Source organism: Dendronephthya gigantea, unplaced genomic scaffold (genome assembly GCF_004324835.1).
Source record: "Dendronephthya gigantea isolate DGI-Jeju-01 unplaced genomic scaffold, DenGig_1.0 000275F, whole genome shotgun sequence".
NCBI lineage: Eukaryota > Metazoa > Cnidaria > Anthozoa > Malacalcyonacea > Nephtheidae > Dendronephthya > Dendronephthya gigantea.
In genome coordinates this window covers 2,501-22,941 of record NW_021163285.1, presented here as the reverse complement: position 1 = coordinate 22,941, position 20,441 = coordinate 2,501, and the positions used below count along the sequence as shown (strand labels likewise).

Here is a 20,441-nt window from a genome sequence, read left to right as displayed (position 1 = left end):
CCAACAGGGGCCTGTCTTGAATTTCTGGCCATGTTAATCCAATTTCCAGATGGCCTGTCCAGTTGTGGTATTTTTGAAGCCATGAGAAAGAAAGCTGATTTTTGGAAGCCTATATTTACAAAATCTGCCCCTTCCATTTGTCAGCAAAAGGATTTATTGAAAATCTTGTCGCAGAAATCAGTGAATCTGACATTCCCAAGAAAAAGGAGGTGTATGCTTTCAAACTATTTAATGACTTTATAGAAGATCTTGAACTTTGTGAATTGCCCATAGTTGTTTCTAAATTAATTTAGAATTGTACTTAAGCATTGCTTAGTGGTCTCAGTGCTACAAGTTGTACATTGCCATTCTAATAGCAGCAATTTATTGAAGACATTTTTCACAAATGTTATCTTTCTGGAATAGCTTGCTTTTGTTTGTCCTTTTCTAAAAAATGCGATTATGAAATAACATCTAAATTAGGGTAGTATTTATAATGTCCTAAGAATATATTAGACTATGATTATTTGCATTCTTAGTTATATTAGTTAGGTTATATTAGTTAATTATAAACTGGTTGTTAATAAAACTTGTATAGACAGAATTGGTTGAATATTATAAACACAAAGTATTGGGTGGGAATAGGTGACTAAAGTAAAGGACTCACATGATAATTATAACCTTATAACAGTCATAGATTTGCATGGGTTGAACACCAAAGACATGTTAATGTGGTTGACAGGATCAAAAACTGTCCCACCACTTGGATTCAGCAAAGTGTTTATTTTCAGATTTGTTCATGGATGCAGTGATGAATGCTGATGCAGGCCCACTGTGTATCGAAGACAAATTCCAAAATGCTCGGATCATGAGTGAAGGGAAAAGTTTTGTTTTCTGAATGGTTTGGTTGCAACTCCAATAAAGGCACTTGTGCTATACTTCATGTTAAATTCAAGTTGACTTAGACTCTGAACTATATGAGTTAAGAGTTGTACTAGATTGTTTAGTCATGTGACATTGACATTGTTATCCTTGAAGGAAAGCATGGCGTCGATGCTACAAGTGAGAGAAGTTATCACGTATTCTTGAGGATTTATGTATAAAAATTTATGTATTTCTTTGTTATTATCCCTTTGCACCAGGCGAGGGTACTAATTCCGCCCGAAGATTTTAATTACGCCCGGGAATGCAAATGCGAAATGAAAGTTGTCAGCAATTATGTCATGGACGTTGGGCGTTTTTGTAAGTTATGGGCATGTGTGAGTATAAGACGAGTTAAAACTGGTAACTAGTAAACATTTACAAACATGCAATTGGCTAAATAAAAATTTGGGTCACGTCAGCATAACTGATATTTTGAATTATAAAACTCTTTTTAAATAATATTTTATTTCATTTGGATGGTCTTGAAAATATACGAAAAATCGACTCATAAAATTGATTAAAATATAATGTAAAAGATGCCTTTGGATAGAAAAATTTTCATTCAAATGGATGGTAAAAAATCTACGATTTTGAAGTATTTTTAAAGTGTTTTTGAACAGGTAAATGGGTAGATTTGGTATTTTAAAGCATACAAGTATTTGGTAAGTCAAATATGTGGATTTATCCACAAATGTATGACACCTCTTTGAATGTAATCGTCAATTTCGTTAAAATTATTTTGATTTGGAAAGGTGAATTTGTTTAAAAAGTAATTGAAATTTTGCTAAAAATTGTAGTATTTAAAACTATTCGTAGCACAATTATGATTATAGTTGAATTTGATAGCTCGAGAGTCGACTTTATAATTGTACCAAGATATAGGATTTTACTTTACGACTTCGATCATTCATCAGAAATGAGTATTATAGAATTTCAGTGATGGAAATATAAGTTTATTGCTTCAGGCGAGGGGACTTTGCATGCAATGTATTTCTAGTTAAATATTATCATTATTATACCAATCGACTCTTTAAGAAGGAGAAATTAATTCGAAAACATGGTCCTTTTGAACCAGATGAATACGGATTGAAATTGACCCATTGGGAAATCTACGAGTATTTGAGTAAGTTTATATGATTTTTTTGGAACATTTGAGTGAATCTACGAGATATTATTAAAACACGAGCATTTGGAGTCATTATATTGCGAACTTTGGAAGAAATACACAAGTTATTGCGTTTTAGAACAGTGAGCAGAGTATATAAACAATATTAAGGAAACTTTAAGAGTATTTACATATTTAGAGGAGTTTGATAGAAAAGTAGACATTTATTCCAGAGTATATTGTCAATATGAGTGAAGAAACCACAAAGAAACGTAGGATTCGGTGTGGACACAGAACATCTGCTGAGAGAACAATAAATGCCTCATTAATTATTCTTGATGACTTTGATTCTTCAAATAAAGAACTTACTGAGAGCTTATTACAACAAAAGATTACATTAAAGGAAAAATTGGGCATTCTGCACAATTTAGACCTTGAAATATTAGCCACTACTGACGAGAAAGATATTGAGAAAGAGATTGAAGAAAATGACCTTTTAAGAGAAAGAGTACATGCTACAATTGTCAGAATTGATTCTGCACTGAGTTCTACCAACGTATCATCAACAAGTCCTGAAGGAACCCAAGAGGGATGAAATCACAATTCTAGTACTATAAGTCAGACATCAGCCAAGATAAGGCTACCAAAACTGAGTTTGAAGAAATTTAAGGGAGACATGAAGGAGTGGACTCCATTCTGGGATAGTTATAGTTCAGCTATTCATGACAATCCAGACTTAAGTGATATTGACAAATTTAACTACTTGAACTCTCTACTTGAATCATCAGGTGCAGAAGCAATTTCTGGGTTGAAAATCACATCAGCAAACTATACCGAAGCGGTTGAAGTGTTGAAGCAGAGGTTTGGCAACAGGCAACAGATTATTAATTCGCATATGGACAGCCTTCTTCAATTACCCACACTACAAGCCTTCATGATGTTCAAGGTATAAGATGACTTTATGATATGATTAGTAATTAAATACAACATACTCGTCTGACAATTTTTTTAAGGCCTGCAAAAAGTTGTCGATAGGGAGAAGAGATTGCTCGGAAAAAATTTTTAGGGGCCCCTAAAAGCGTGGAGAGCGAACTTTTGTACGACAATCGATTGTTTAGTAAAAATTTATATCTAAAATCAAAAATGAGTTTATTTCTGAAAGTTTTTTATGGTGAAGGAAAATGCCAGAATGTTTATGTAGATTCAACGCAAATTTATCATTTTAAAAGTCTTATTGTAATAATACAGCGAAAAGTATCGTTCCTAAATTTTATTGCCGATATTCGTTTGCGACTTGAATACAAAGACGACAAAGGAACGTTTGTGAGACTCGAAGATGACAATAAAGATGGATTTATGGACGCTTTACGCTGCGCTAAAGCAGTCCAAGGGACTGACAACCGTTGGTTAAAGATTAGAGTTTCTGAATCGTCAACGCCGCAACACAAGTTGCAAAAGTTGAGTTTTAGCCCCGAGACTGTGTTATTTCGTGATGTTTTAACCAAAAATCTCTCCTCCGATTACTCAGGCTGTTCGATTCCTTCTCTTACGACAAGTACTGCATATGTTTCAAGTTCAACATCAAGTTCATCCTCTTCTCGTCCTGCGAGAAAACAACTGAATTTTGAAGCTAGAATGCCATCATCAACAACAACAAATTCACAAAAAATGCTTAACCATCATTCACCACTTGAAAGGTATCTCGCGGATGCTGAAGCACAAGTATCAAAACAAGCTGCTAAGGTACACAAAGCTGAAGATAGAGTCGATCAATTTAAATCCGCGATTCCAGTCATCGCGAAAGTATCTGCGTCATGTGGGTCATGCCATAGAAGAGAGAAACATAATCGCGTGAGTTGCCCTTACAAGCCATACAAATGTGAATCCGTTTTTACATGTGGCGAACTTGAAAAACACAAAGATCAAAAAGATGAACTTAAGCGCTTTGAACAAGAATTGAATACAGAGAAACAGAAGCTAAATAAACTCGAATTGCAACTGAAGTGTAAAAAAGAGTCATAGACAAAGACACTTAATTCGTTCAACGCAAAAATGCGAAAGTGGCTTGTCGCAAGTAACGAAGCAAAATACTTATCAAATGGCAGAGAAAACTGGAGAGTTATCAACATGGATCTTAATCTACTAGACCAGCATTTCAAAAGGAAAGTTCCAGATGATGATATAGATTTACAAGAGGTTTTTGAAGGTATACACATCCGCAGAATTCCGGAGTCTAAACATCGTGATCAGGTCAAAGAATTGTGGAAAATGAAGGGCATAACATGGCCAGGGTCTTTGACAGAGTCGTTTTGTGTGGGGGAAAGTCGATGTGAAAAAAGTTGTAGTTCCACTTCGTCCAAATTTTTTGCTCCTGCGAACAAGTCTGAAGAAAACGAACAGTTACAAACAGCATTAAGAGAGAGGCTTCACTTTAAACAACAGATGAATATCGAGCATGAAGCAGAGACTCAATCTGCGGCCCCCGTAACACCAGCCATGCTAATAGAAACAAACAAAATTTCTAATAATGACAATAACAAGACAACAGGACAGATGCTATTTGAAATTATTTTCAGCAGTCCCGAACAATCCGATTGCGATGAAACTGTAGACGGAAATTAACTAAAAAATGCAAGGTCAAACTCAAACATGCAATTCACAGTGTTTTTTCTATTAGGTAACAAACGGGGTGATTATCCAGTATAAGTAGGTCTTAAATGGTCAAATCTTATTTATGGAAACTTTGTTGAGTTTTAGTTATAGTTTTCTTCATTGTTAACATGAAGACTATTTCATGCATGTTTTGTCAGATATATAGCTAATGCATCCCCATTCAAGTGCATGTTTTCATTGTGCTGTATTTGTTGACTGATCAACATTTGGAAATATTAACGGTTGCATTTGAACAAAAATATACATGATTTCAACATACTATAATTTGCAAGCTACGTTTGTTCACGTTTCAAAAATGCATGTTTGCAGTTCTAAAATTGATAGGTTCTCTGCTTCTATTTTTACGTTTGTCTGGTTACTGTAACGGCTAATATACCTGTTTAAAACTGCATAAACAAACAAGTTTTCACGGTTAACTGTATACCCTGCATGCAAATGGTAGTATGACTTTATTTCCAAATATTTTGACTTTTTGCCCAACATAATTTGTTAGGTTTGACATTGAATTAAACGGTTGTGAAAAATACTAAAACAATTGAATTAAATTCACAATCAACATTTTCGGTCAAATTTTTAATGATGTGATCAGTATTTGAATTTTGAAGAACCAATGTTTACATGTAATTATTCATATATACCCTTTGAATTTATCCAAGTTTAAATTTATCCAAACAGAACTTTAATTGATATTGTACATGCAATGCAATATATAGTTTCAATTTCTACAGTATTTATAACATCAAATGTGAAATTACATCTGAAAGTAGTTTACATATCGATAAAATCCAGCCATATCTGCCTCAGAAATTGTTGACATTGCACCAAATATTACGGCAGGAACACAGAAACATGAAGAAGTTTTGAATATTCGTCGCGTTTCAACATTGTCTTTATCTCATTAAAAACTAATTCTACTGCATTAAATTCAGGTGAACGAATTGGCGTGTAAATCACAGCTATGCCCATATCGTTTAGCCAGCTAGCAACAGCTTGTCCACCTTCAAAACGATAAATAGCAGCATTATCATAAACAATGACATCTCCGTTATCGAGTACTGGCTGTCCACTAGGAGTTGTATACTCAACTGTCTCACTCCAAAAATTTAAAAAGTCATAAGTATCAGCTCCTCCAAAAACAGTATTCGCGTACAATACGCCTTCTAATCCACATAAAAGATTGAGAGTATAGTTTGCTCCTTTCGATTGTCCATTTAATATCTCAACAGCATTGGTTCCTTTCAGCGAATGTCCGTAAGACCTATGTCCTGTAGCTACATTTATGCCTGCTTCGTCAAAAAATTTAACTTTAGCAGTATCCAAACCATGAAGGAATTGCAAGAACTGTTGCGCATAGGCTATATTGTCATTTGTAAATTTGTCCATAGGCTGTTTCGTAAGTTTCTTCCAAGTCCACGGTCCGTCCGACATATGAGTGCGAACAGTTCTTCCAATTGCACTAACAGAAGTTCCTCCTTCGATGTTGCCGAAGATTTCTAATCTCTCCTTCAGTGTCGAGTAGCTAATGCTTGGTCGTTCTTTCTTTAGAAATTCCACAAGCTCGACATCTTTGGGATGTATATGAGTAGCATTTCCAGTTGTATGCGGACCTGGTTTAACAGTACCTTCAGAGCAAACTAATTTCCACACCTTTCTTGCCATTTCAGGCCATATTTGAAAACGATTTGCCACTTCAATAAAACTACCAGAAAAAAACCCAGTTGCCATGTCCCCTCCGAGATTCGGAATATAATCAACTATGGCACATCTCATTTCCTCACCTATTGCCGTCCCACGAACAAAAGATCTCCCTTTACTCGACACCTCCTGGCGCGCCATTTGGATGCAAATTGTATTGTTATTGTATTAATAAAAAATATTTAATACATGATAATATAATAAACTTTCCAGTTTCCACGCTGCATCCTTCACAGTGAGGTCATAAAACATGAATGTTTCTACTGGCTTCTGAGTATCTTTTCGACTTCCGGAAAAGACACTCTACTGATTTCCGTAATATAAGCAATAATAAAGTACTATGCGTTCGTATTAATTCGTTCTGGTGGTTGGTACTCTCTAGAATGTCTGCAACTCAATACCAAAACATTTCGAGGCATATCAGCAAAAAAGAAGCGGAATCATTCAATACAGAACTAATTTTATTCCCATTGAAATATGAAATATTCTGCCGAACATGCAAAGTTTAAACAAAATGGCCAAGTTTTTCCATGATTTAATGCTTCAGTGAAACATGTAATAAAACAGAAAATAAAACGACCTTGTCCATTTGTCAAATGTTTCTTTTTAAACTTATGTCAAACAGACAAATATGTGCAATAAAAGTGTGATAAAATGTTGCATTTGTCATATCACTTTACTCTTTAATATGCCATTTTTAGCTAATTTTTACATTTTTCAAAAGTGCATATTTAAATTGAACCTGCGATATCTCGGTCAAAGCTGCATGAAAAACCTTATGCTATATATCAAAATTTAAGTTAGACATTGGTGAATATAAAAAAACATTATTTCATTGTAGTAGCTTTTTTAATTTTAGAGTTATACTGAGTCGACAGGATTACTTTTTTTGCGCCACACAGTATATGAACACACTTTGTAAAGTTGCGAGTTCCAATTTTTAGAAGAGTCAATGATTTTTGACACAAAAATCGTCGACCCTTCTAAAAACTGAAACTTACTACTTTACAGAGAAGCACTTCACAACAAAAAATGCAAACCCATACTAAACTAGAAAATACATGCATGCAGAAACCTCTCACCTTCTATCAGCAAATCATTATCCTGCGCCATTATGTTTTTCATACATAAAGTATTATGGTAACGCGATAAATTTAAGAATAGTTTTGAAATAAAATCCACCCAATACACCCCTTTAATTACCAAATCCTTACAAAGTGAAACATATATAAGCTACAATATAAGCTTTAATTTAATATAAATTTCAACCACATATCAGTGAGGTTACAGTTATCCGGGCTTAAGCCGGTTTTCCACTTGCGAATTTTTTCGCGCGAAGCGATAATTTTCAAAGTCACATATGTGCATCTCTCAAATGATGTCACATATGCAAGGCGATAAAATTCGAAAGCTGTTTGCCATGACGAAAATTTGAGTTCGAATGATTTCTACTTTTTCGCGGCGAAAAATGTTGCTAGCCAATCAGTGTTTTTGTTTGTGCATAATTAATTTGTCAAAATGGCAGAGGTTGAGGAGTTATCTGCTAAGGATAGCAACTCAAATAACGAGTTTGCTCATGAAAGGAATGCAATTTCCCAACCATCTACCCCGCAAACAGCCGATAATTTTGACAAGGGAATTTTCTTAGAAGAAGTACGAAAATATCAATGTTTATGAGACGTAAACAGTGAGAGTTACAAACAGCGACCGATGAGACAGAATGCTTGTATTTCGCGTGTTTTTTGTTTCCTGTGGAAAACAATTACCCATTCGCATGAAATATTTCGCCTCGAAAATGATCGCTTTGCTCGAAAAAATTCGCAAGTGGAAAACCGGCTTTACCTCCTTACATGATCGTCGACAAAAACTGTGTGAAAAACCTATTCAAATCAATCACATCTATCTATCTATCTATCTATCTATCTTTAGATCAATGTCTTGTCCTTTTTGTAACCCGATGTTGACAGTAGGATATCTCTGTTAATACATTTGGCATAGTTCTGAAATTTGCATAGCATACTCCTTGTAAGGTTTATTTTGCTATGCTATGCCGCAATCTCTCACAATTATGCTGTTTTGTCTTATTTTGTAACAAAAGTAGCTTGAAGGTTACAAAAAGGAGCACTATCAGGGAAATCGTCATTTTTAACTATTTTTTTTGCGGATCTTGGGTAGATGAGGGGTTGCAAGCTAAATAATCTTTATCTAAAGAACCACCTGATTCTATTCTGGTCGATCTTCGAGCTTTGAGGGAAAAAATTAGGTGCAGATATGTTGTACTCTTACTGCACTAGTTTGTTGCACTCTGTTTAGAAAGAGCTCTGAAACAAGGCAACAACTTTTGATTTTGGGCATAAAATCTTGAATTTACAAGGAATCCAGCCCATATTTTGCAGTGCTTTATATCTTTGAATGAATATAACATACAGTAAGTGTCAGAATTTTATCGTTTTTTCTTTTTTTTAAATTTTAATTTTTTTATGAAAATAGTGAAGTTACAAAAAGGAGCGTGCTCCTTTTTGTAACCTAAATTGTTCCCTTTTGTAACATTTTGAAATTTTGTTTGGGAGAATTGAGCTATAAATCCTCTGTGCACAGTTTACTAGTGTTTAACTATCTCAAAATACAAAAACGGGAATAAAATAATGCCAAACGGCAATTTTTAAAGCATTTGAAGTTCACGTCGGGATAATGCCATTTTTATATTAGCGAAAAAGTATATATTTATTTCTTCAATTGGAATGAATAAAATGTATAATATTGCAGCATATACTAAAGAAATAATTTTTTTTCATGTCTAGAAAATATTTTTTTCAGGTTTTTAGAAAACACCCCCTATTTTCCTGACAATCTTAAGGGGGGAGATGCCCGATTTTTCAGGCTGTTTTATAGGGTATTTTGGGATTAATAAGGATCACATAGTGTTTATTTTGCTCTATTTTGGACATTTGTAAAAAGGTTTCGGCGATTTTAGGATATTTTGTCCATGAAAGGTTAGAAAATATTATTTTTCTCCATATTTTACCTTTAAGAGTGAGTTTAATAACACACCTTATTAACTAACTAATTTACAGCAAATAAAATAGCTTGAACAGTTAGATTACGGGATTTATATTTGCTGTTTGTTTTCAAGGTTGGAGGATAACTGAGTAAATAAGCCAAATATGATATTGTTATCATAACCTCTGTTTTCTTTACTGTAGCAGAGGAATCAAAGACCTGTTTTAAATTGGCCATTTTATTCAGTAATCTGGTTGTTTATGTTAAGTGCTAGTTTTAGGCTTGGCAGTTTCAAAGTAAAGAGGCCAAATAATTATAACATACCCCTCTGGTTGAATTTGGCACAGCCAATACATACTTAAGAATTTTGTGTGTATAATTGTATTACTGTATTCCATGGAATGGGAAGTTCTTGCTTGTCTGCATGTTATTAATAAATTGCTGGAAGAACAGTTTGCTTGCTCTCACTACATTGCTCAATAACCTGTGATCAGTCTCTAAAAATTGAATAAGGGTCTGATTACTCTGATATACTTTAAAAGTTTCCTTTTATTTTATAATTGAGTGAGAATATGCTAGTACATTTGTGCATATCATTCATTTCAACCTGATAATGGTAATGATGTGTTAATTTTGATAAATTGTACTGGTGGTCATTGCCTATAGTGCAATTAATTTCTAGAAAGTAAATAAGGATCTGATATGCATTAAAAAGTTGGTTTGTATTGCTAAGTGAGGATACAACTAGTATATTTGTGCATGTTATTGATATTAATCCAAATAGCAGCCCTTATATTCTATGCCGGGGGAAGTTTCTGCATGTTATTAACTAATTGCTGTAAGAACAACAAGCTGTAGATACATTAGGGTGATAATGACTTCTTTTGTTGAATTGTATTATGGCTATTAATATAACCTGCAAACGACCTCTAGAAAGTAAATAAGGGTCTTAGGTACAGTGTACATAAAAAAGCAAATAATATAAATAATATATTCTGTGGAAGGGGATTTCTTGCTTGTGCACAGCTCATTTGATGTGGCTACTACAGAATAGTAGTGACCTGTTTTAATAAGTTATGGGGTTGCCATTAATCTGGGGGTAACTTGTATGATATTGTTAATTTCTAGTTTGGTCATAGCATGCCATCAGTCTTGAGAAATAAAGGGGTGAAAATAAAGGGCTGATGTACCTAAAAGAATTATATTTGTATATTAAAGAGTAGATACATATTCTAGTATACCTATAAGTGTATATCAATCCTACAACAACCCCTTATTCTATGGAGCAATACATTCTTGGAGAACAGCTTGCTTGCTGTGGCTACAGTAAAATATTGATGCCCTGTTTTATTAAACTTTATGATTTTGATAACTTGTAGGGTGGTCATAACATGTAATCAGTCTTTAGAAAGTAAATATGGGCTGATACTAGTGTATGTATGCATATCAACCCAGCAGCAGTCTTTTGATTCTGTGGAGAGGGGTTTTATTAGCATGTCACATCAAATTTTAGTATTATCTCTTAGTGGTCTTAGACTAGGTTAGGAATGTTCTATAATATTTTTGCCTTTTAGTAAATTTTTTTGACTGGTTGTACTTTATTTTAATATTTCAACTTAGTTTTTAATTTTTTCTAAAGCACACTTGCCTCCTATACCTGGGAGTACTTGTTTTATATAACTCAGTTGCAACAAAGCAACTTTGGTGTTGGTAGTATTTAAGAAAATTAGGGCTTAATGTTTGATCTTTAAATATTGTGTAGCAGAATTCTGCTATAACAGTTTTTTTTGTTTTTCAGCCACCTGCTTATTGACTAGTCTTCACTCTATGGTCAGGGAGTATTATTTTGTTTTATTTATGTTTATAAGCTCTTTCTCCCCGTGTAAGTAATGTACTCGTGTATAGGATTTAGGTTTGAGATACTTTGTATCTGGCTTTAATTCGGTTGGAAAACATATAACATATAATTTCAGTATGGATAATGTGGACCTTAGTAAGTGATAACAACATATTTATGGCACACAATTTGGATATTAGGACCAAACCAATAGCGTTAAAATATAGAAAACACCTAAGTACTGTACAGTACGTGTTCAAATTTCAAGCAATGTTGAAAATCTCCGAACAAGTCTGATTTTCCGCTTCGCTGGTCCAAAATCTCACACACTGGGACTGTATATAATTTTACATTTATTCAACAATCAACACTTCACGACAATTCTCGCTCTAATACACAACTAACTTAAACAATACTTTTAACCAAACAATGATGCATTTCCCTGACGCATCTTTTACCGAACCACAGAATGTTTTTCTGTGGTTTTTGCTCCACTGCAACCCACATTTGCGTCCGTTTACGTTATTATTGGTTTCCCAGTTGCTACAACGTGCTACCTCGAACCTTCATTTCCTATGTTATAATTATTATACTACACTGTACTATTAACATTACAAAACAATTCCTTTAACAATACATATACAATTTATGGCGTAACACTATCTCTGCGCATACTATGTAAATGACTATTTACGTATGATTGGTGTGCTCAACCATGCGTTAACTAAATTCCACAACAAGCAAACCTGTTTGCTATTTTGCGCTGTTAGCTAAAAGCTCCGATTAAATGCGTGACTTGATTATCTTAATTACACACAAATATGTTTTAGTAGGGCATACTAAGTCTATAAGGTAGTCTAAAATTATGGTAGTTGGAAAAGAGTTCATTTCCGAAATGTAGCTATTATCTTTGAATGAAGAATAAACAAGTTTGTTATTTTCTGTTCCTATAGCTAGTTATAAGTTCCAATCAGTTGCATAAGTTAGCTGGTTACCCATCGTAAATAACATAGCTGTATAGCGAAATACGCAAATTGTGGTAGCCCACGCTAAATGAATTGCTAAAATCTATTTTAAACAGGATGCCGCTTTTAACACATTACCAAGCCTATGTTAATTAATGACTGGTAAATTGTTTATTATTATATTTGTGCACATAAGCTAACACAAAATTCAGTTTCTATTTGTTAAATATTTGTTTTAACATTTATAATGCTTATATATTAGTAAATTTAACTGTGTTTGCAAACTTTAAACGTATTTACATAAACCACAGGAGGGAGAAGACGCGCAGTTTGTAATTTGTAAATATAAGCCTGCGACATACAATCAATTAGCACATCCTTGACCCTGCGTCTTATTTGTAATTTAAAATGGTATAGACATTTCTATACGTGCGTGTATGCACGGAAAAGTTAAATCTTTATAAATTTACATTGCTGGTAAACATAGCTCCGCAAATACGCAGTTGATGATTCGTTTGATTTTAGATTTTTCCGCACTCTGCTGTTTTGTACAATGTACAATTTTATGCACTTGCAATGCCCTAATGAAATCTCGGCGCACTTATTGTTTTTATGTTGACCTTTGTAAGTAAGGAGTAGAAATATTTGTCCTATAAGGATTTAAAACAGATATTAGCATACAGTAAACCTAAAAAAAGAAGCAAATTAGTTCTTTTTGTTGCTAGTTCGTGTTAGGTCACATCGAACGCCAAAATTAACAGCCCCTCAACCTAGAGCATATATGCCCGTATGCGCTATCGCCTCCCTATATCCCATGCACTAGATTGTTATTTCATTTAACAGTTTTATTAAGCATCAATAACATGTCCATTATTTTCGGTTCCTGGTCAATTGCGTAGGTTGGTTGACCATTCAAAAGCTAGAAGAATGTTTCAGCAGTAAATACGCAATTTGTGGTAGTTTCATTAAATCCGTTACGTAAGCATTAGTTTGCAGATCTTGCCTATAAAATCCCGTTAAATTTTTGTTTATTTCAGTTCTTTAATGTAGATCTATATGAGTACATAAAATTGTGTGTTGGAAACCTTGGATTATTTAACAGCTTATTTAATTGGAGCATTCTAACTCATCTGAAAGAGAAGCTATCCTGATTGCAAGTCAAAGTGAGTATACATGTATAATAGTTTTGTTTATTTCATCATCTTTATTTATTCACATGCCAGTAATTTGCGCTATTTTACAATTATTGATTTTCAATGCATAATTTATATGATATAACTCCAGTACATTCTTCAAATTTGCGTGATTTACGTAGCTTGCATGGTATATACGAAAGTTAGTAACTATTTATACTTGTCGAATTCTTGTTTCAACACTTTGGGTACCTATGTATATGTCTTTTATACTAAATTATGCATCATAGGTTATATAATACTGCCCTGAGATGCAGTTTGTGAATTGAGTATTGAATTGTGACTTGACGTCAATTAGCACATGCTTTACCATGCGTCTTTAACTGTAATTGAGATTTAATTAATTGGTATGTGTGTGCATGGAAAAGTTGAAATTTTAAAAGTTAAGTTATAAAGATTGCTACTAAACATAGTTCTGATCATTATATACGCTAATTATGTCATTACATTTCCCTTTCTTAGCACGCCAAAAGCACGCAATAAATTTAGAGAGTCCAGTTAAGGCAATACGCCCGTGAATTTTAAAAAGGTTTAAGTTGCTATTTGCCGGGCCAGTTTATTTTCTGATTCACATGAGGCGGGCAAGCCCGGTAGCGGTTTTAGGCGGATATTTTTTGTTAATTTTTGAAATGTATATTGTGTTCTTTTGGTTTGCAAAATACGTATAAAATTATTACTTAATATGCCATAATTTGAAGTTATATTCAATCAAACAGGTTAACGTTTTTTTTAATTTAACATTCGTCTATATATTTTGTTTTTAAATTAATCAGGCCCTAGCGTATATGCTTTGAGTGACTGTAACAAGTACGATCGTACTATACAGGGTGTCCCAAAAAAAACGAAAACTATTGAAATCACTCATTGTTAAAATTTGAATGTCGTGTTCACGAATTTCAGCCCGTGGGGATTTAATGCAACTTATAAAATGCTAAATGCTTTGTGTTGCTAGAGAAAGGGGACATGTCGAAGGTCATGGTTTTTCAGTGAGATGCACATTTAAATATTGTTATCCATATTTGTAAATTGTAAATATTGTTAATAAATATCATTTTTGCGAACAAGCAAATTTGACTGCATCATATGCATGCATAAAAATGCTTATGGCAACCCCGATTTATACACTTGTGGGCCCAACAGAGTGCTTAGGCATTCAAACTCTAACAATGGCATTGTTATGGGTGATTTCAATAGTTTTCGTTTTTTTTGGGACACCCTGTAGTGGACAAGGAACTGCGTAACCGAGTTTAATTTCTGAACTGCATTGTATTTATAACATTGGAGAGGACAATGTATTTCTAATCGTTTCCGTTTACTTATATATAGGCTGAATATTAATGATATGTATATATTATTTGCTGCAAATATATCAAGAAGTGCTTGTAACTTGCTTCAAAGGTCAAAAGTAAAAATTCGAACTCGGTCAATCGATGCGGAATATTGCTTAGAATAATTGTGCCAAGTTTCATTCCGATCAAACAAGTAATGCTAGAGCCTAAGGGTTTTTTTAAAGAGCGTCGCCCCCTAACAACAACAACAAAAACAACAACAACAAGATTAGCAGTGGTTAGGGACCAGTTCCTGGTCCAAAAAGTATGGCAATTATAGCAGTTTATTCATGGTGATATTGTTGTTATAATTACAGGTACCAATGAGTGGTAAAGGGATTTCGTATTTTAATGCGAATTTTTCTTTCAAAAAAGATTGGAGCAATAGGCACCAGATATTGGCTCTTTTGTTGAAAATCGCTAATGTGGTAAATGTGAGTAGAATTCATCGCCGCCATAAATCATACAATGCTGAATATGAGCAGGGTTTTATACAACTGAATGTTGATGATTAAGTGGTCTAAACTTGTTAGGATTATGTAATTTATTTTTCATTGCTTTCAAACATAGTTTGACCTCATAGGAGTTCAGAAACTGTGTTGATTTCTTAGGATGCTGGCGGTAAATATTCAGATGATTGGGAAGACATTGAAAATGAAAGAAAGGTTCAAATTATGATTGAAATACCTGAACTGGTATGTTGTGAAATAAAAGCTTGTTTGATTCATTGTAGTTATTTACTTCAGCACCTTTTTGAAAAATATTGTCAAGTTCTGTACCACTGATTCTGTTATATTCTAAAAATACTCAGTTATTCAATTGCCTTTTTCACTGCATGTAAAAACTTCTTCCAGACTAAGAGCCTTATTAAGAGAGCATTGACATCCAAGAATATTTTGTCCATTTTTTAGTTAAAATCTACTTGCAAGGATGAGGTGAATAGATTTTTGAATGATATTGAAGAGTTACTGAATGAAAACGTTGCCATAAAGCCAGAAAATACAGAGCAAAAATGTGATAACCTAAACCTGGTATGTTAATTTGTTCATTCACATAACCGTTAGAAGAAATAATATATTAATAAGTATAGTTAGTTCCCGAAAAACAACTCAGTTCAGAGCACTGTGAGAAGGTAAAAATGGAAAAATTTAAATGAATATTTTTGCACAAAGTGATGACTAGTATATTTTTATTTCCTAGTTACCTTAAACTTGTACACAAATTTCCACAATTTAGTTATTCCTTTCACAAATCTTCTACTCTTTATAGGAGTGCGGAATAGAACCGGAGCAATGTACATCATCCGCACCCACTGAGAGTGAGAAGCGCTCTCACAAATCGTCGTCATCCCCACATAAAGGGTCATGTAAGAAGGGGAGACCTAAACATACATGCCCTTTTCCTGATTGCCATTCTTCAGTCGTCCATCTCCCACGGCACATGAGGAAATGTCATGGATGGAGCCCCAGAAAAGCCCACTCTGTTCTAAATTCGTTTAGTTTAAGAAAGCGAAAAGCTGAATCAAAAAGGAAAACAAAACGTGTTTATAAAAGTGTTATTTGTCCAATTGACGAATGTACTTCAATTGTTAAAAGAATTCACAACCATTTAACTGATGTACATGGGATTAAGAGAGGCAGCAAATTCTATAAGAAATGCCTACAAAATGCTGTATGTCATGATGTGGCCCTAAGTTTAGCTGAGTCATTTGAATCATTTAGCAGTGATGGCAGTGTTCATCTTCGCAGATGTACAGGCCTCCAGCAAAAAAAAAAAGCGAATCCCATGCCATGCACTCTCCTAGTCTATACGATACTGTTTATAATAGTGGAGGAAGCAGTGACAAAGGATCCAGAAATTCTGAAATAAGCGTTGATGAAGCACAACTTCGTGAGAACACAATTACTCCTGTGGTTTTCGATGAGAGCTTGCAAAAGATTTTTGACAAATTTGAATATTGGTTAAAAGGGGCAGATGGTGAGAAAAAAAATGATCGTTCTGCAGTACAATGCAGAAGACAAGTCGAATTAGTTGTCAATTATATCGATAGTTCAAACCCATCTTTAAACAATATTTTGCATTAAAAAAAAACACTCCGTGAAAATTGGCTAAATAAATTTGACCATGAAAAACAGCCTGGAACTGTGAAATCATATCTTGGTTCATTGAATCAATTTTATGGGTTTTTAAAATGCGAAAATATAGATGTCAATACTTCAGTAGAAAGGTTAACCAGTCTTTCAGACCAAGTGAGACTATGGGCTAGGTCATTCAGAAAACAAAGCAAGCAACGTTTTTGGGAAAAACGCATGGATGACATTGAGGCAATAAGAACCCCCCAGCAAATTCAACAATTTGACACTTCGGAAGTTGCTAGGGAGGCCATTCGTCTGCTTGGAGAATACCAAGATAAAGAAGAACCACCAAGCCAGCCTGAGTATACTGCTGTAAGAGACTACCTCTTAACTGTCCTGTGTATCAACAATGGCAGCAGATCTGGAACACTAGCAAACATGACTCTTGGTGAGTTTAAAAGATCCACGAAAGAGGATGAAAGTTTCATTGTGAGAGTGCGGGACCACAAGACACTATCTTCTCATGGCCCTGTGAATGTTATTTTTAATGCATCTCTTTACAGATATACTAAAATTTACATTCAGAAATTCAGAAATCGTTTGGCAGATGTTAACACAGATAAAGATTCGCCAGTTTTTTTAACTTCTAACCAAAAGAAAATGAAGTCATCGCAAGTTGGTGCCCAGATGGGATCGTGTTGGGGGAAAGTTTTTGAAAGAAACGTCTATGGGAGGAGCAACTGCCTTCAGAAAAGCTGCTGTATCCGCAGTTCATGAGCAGAATGAGGATTTACGTGGGGACTTAGCGGACCTTATGGTTCATAAGCAATCAACAGCTGATCGTTACTATCTCTTAAAAAATAAAGGGAAATCTGCTGTAAGAACTTCAAATGAACTGGCAAAGATAATGAGGTCATCTGGTCAAGCTAATATGGAAGAAAACACAGACACTCTTCAGGTGGAAAATCCAGAACAAAGGCACAAATGGACACCAAGTGAAATTTTGGAATTAGGATCTGCATTTTCTGAACATATAAAGCGGAAGTCAATAACGTTAAGGCAGGTTAAAGAAATCACTAAAGGAATACCTATTCTACGATGTATATCCCTGAAAAAAATTTGTGACAAAATTCGCTCATACTTTGGGACAGATGAATCGGGAAGTGAGAAGTCACCATCCTTGCCGGGTGAAATGGAATCTTGTCAAGAGCGTATGGAGCGTGCTGGTCTAATACAACCAAATGTTAACAATGGTATGTTAAAACTTTTTTGGGAATTGATGATAAGATCATCTGTTTACATGAAATATCTAGGTTAGTTATACTTGATCAAAAGGAAGCTCTAAAGGGATGAACAAATACCCTTGTCCCAGGGATACTTTTCTAAAATTTAAAGATCAATGCAGTGAGACTCAATTGAGTATGATACCTAGTGGTATATCTTTGCAATTTCTAGTATACTCTAAAAAGTTCCCATCTGATTTCTCTTACAGATATTACAGATTCAGTTTCACAAGACAATGATATTAGCAAAGGAAGTGGTATGTACACTAACTGTAATAAGTAGGATTATTATAGAAATTTTATATGTACATTTTCCCTTGAATAATTGAACTAACACTTATATTTTAGAAATTACAAACAACCCAGATGAAGATCTTCCTAAAACTTGTGACAGCGAGTATGCTCCATCGGTGCATAGTTCTAAACGGACATTGACGTCACTTCTAACCATAGAAGAAGAACACTTATTTACTAAAACCTTTTCAAAGCTCCTTCACTCGTCCAAACCCGTTGTTATAAAAAAGTGATAGAAACCTTGCAAAAGACACCTGGGCTCTCCCATTTGTTGGAAACATTTACTCACCGCCAATTAGCTGATAGAGTGCGCTCAGAGCGAAAAGCCATTGTTCGTACCAAGCAGAAAAAGAAATTGAAAAGTAAGGCTAAAAAATAGCTAATTAATATTTAAACGTTAAAAGTCAGCCGGGCTCAGCAATCATTTACATATAACAGAACTTTTCAACAAAGTATAACAGATATGCAAGTTTATAGTAGATTGTTTCAGCAACTATCTAAAGTATATAAGAAAGTTCAATTGGTTTTACTCAAAGTACCTTATTTCTATATTTTAATGCTTCGTGACTCAAATTTACGATCTTGACTTTCGAAGTTTGTTTTGAACTTCGAACATTCGAAACGTAATTGCGAACTTCGCACCGAACTTCGCAAACACGTTTTGAACAGTTTGTGAAATCTACAATAAGCTTCTAGGTATGGTTCTGAGCAGATAGCAGCATAGCCTTGGCTAAAATATACAAGTGCTTTAGTAGAATTGGACATTGGACATAGTGTTCATTATCATCCCTACTATTACATATAATATATAATGTATAAACTATATATTATAATCGCTATTTTTTAGTCAATTAGTTGCATGATATTATAACGATGTTAGTGCTAATACAAACTGAATTATCTATTTAATTTAAAAAATTCATTATATGATCCTTACAGGTGTGAAATACGTAAAATTTCACCTATATACAATAGATATACAATATGGGTACAGTATAAATGATTAGTATTCCATATAATAATTGTAATGTTTTTAATAAATATGTTCCCAACTTGCCTGGATTTCAGTGTTTATTATTCCCGTGTTTTAAAGTTATTTTATAAACAAATCCAGTTTCTCAATTATTCATTAAGACTGCTTTCCAGTTTTGCGTTTTTTATAAGAACGTACACGCACGGTAAACTTTAAATGCTTCGAAATTCTTATTATTTAACATCTAGGTCTACAAGTGCATACTAAAATATGCGGAAAACTAAGTTCTTTTGATTTATTTACTTAGCTTTTTCAAAGATAACATCTATTTTGACTTTTACGTGCCTGTATGTACGTAAAACGCGTAACTGGAAAACAGCCTTGACTCTTCCAAAAATTTCAAGTGCAAATATTTTAGACCAACTTATCACAGTTAATTATTTGATTCTTTACACACTCATTCTGCATTCAATTATGTGTGGGTACTTTGCAAGGAAAACATGGCAAAAGTGTATATCTCCTGCTATAGGAATCAAATCCAAGGTTAAGACATTTCATTACCACAAAACATGGTTACAATAATACAGTGTCCTTTACACAATTTACATATAATTCAACTTTTTCAAAATGAAATGTCTCTTTATGATGCTATTTATGGAGGACTGTAGGGAAAATCCAAAGAAATAAAGCCAAAATACAATTAGCTTTAGTTCTAAAAAAGTATCTCGGTGTCTTTTTATTTTCCATCTTCATTTTTGGTGTATTATTTATCCATGCATATTCTGAAGAGAATAATGGAGTTTGAAAAGAAATACCATATGGAAAATTATGTTTAAACCTCAAAATCCTGTTTAAAACTTGAAATTTGCTTAAAGCTTTGTGTTACAAAAAGGAGCACCAGAGGTTACTAAAAGGAGCATAAGGTTACGAAAAGGAGCATGAGGTTACAAAAAGGAGCAAACAAGGTTACAAAAAGGAGCATGCTGAAGTTACAAAAAGGAGCCAGGTGTAGCAAAATGCTCCTTTTTGTAACCTCGAAGGTTACAATAAGGAGCACCTTAGGTTACAAAAAGGATCATGAATATGACTATCTATCTATCTATCTATCTATCTATCT

The 20,441-nt window shown here is 34.0% G+C and overlaps 1 long non-coding RNA gene across 1 annotated transcript; it reads left to right on the top strand.

The window, feature by feature from the left end:
* Nucleotides 1-17,811: 17,811 nt before the first annotated feature.
* Nucleotides 17,812-18,494, top strand: LOC114541224. The gene is made up of 3 exons (XR_003689205.1): nucleotides 17,812-18,027; nucleotides 18,267-18,314; nucleotides 18,406-18,494. It is a non-coding gene; the product is annotated as an uncharacterized LOC114541224 (long non-coding RNA).
* Nucleotides 18,495-20,441: the final 1,947 nt, after the last annotated feature.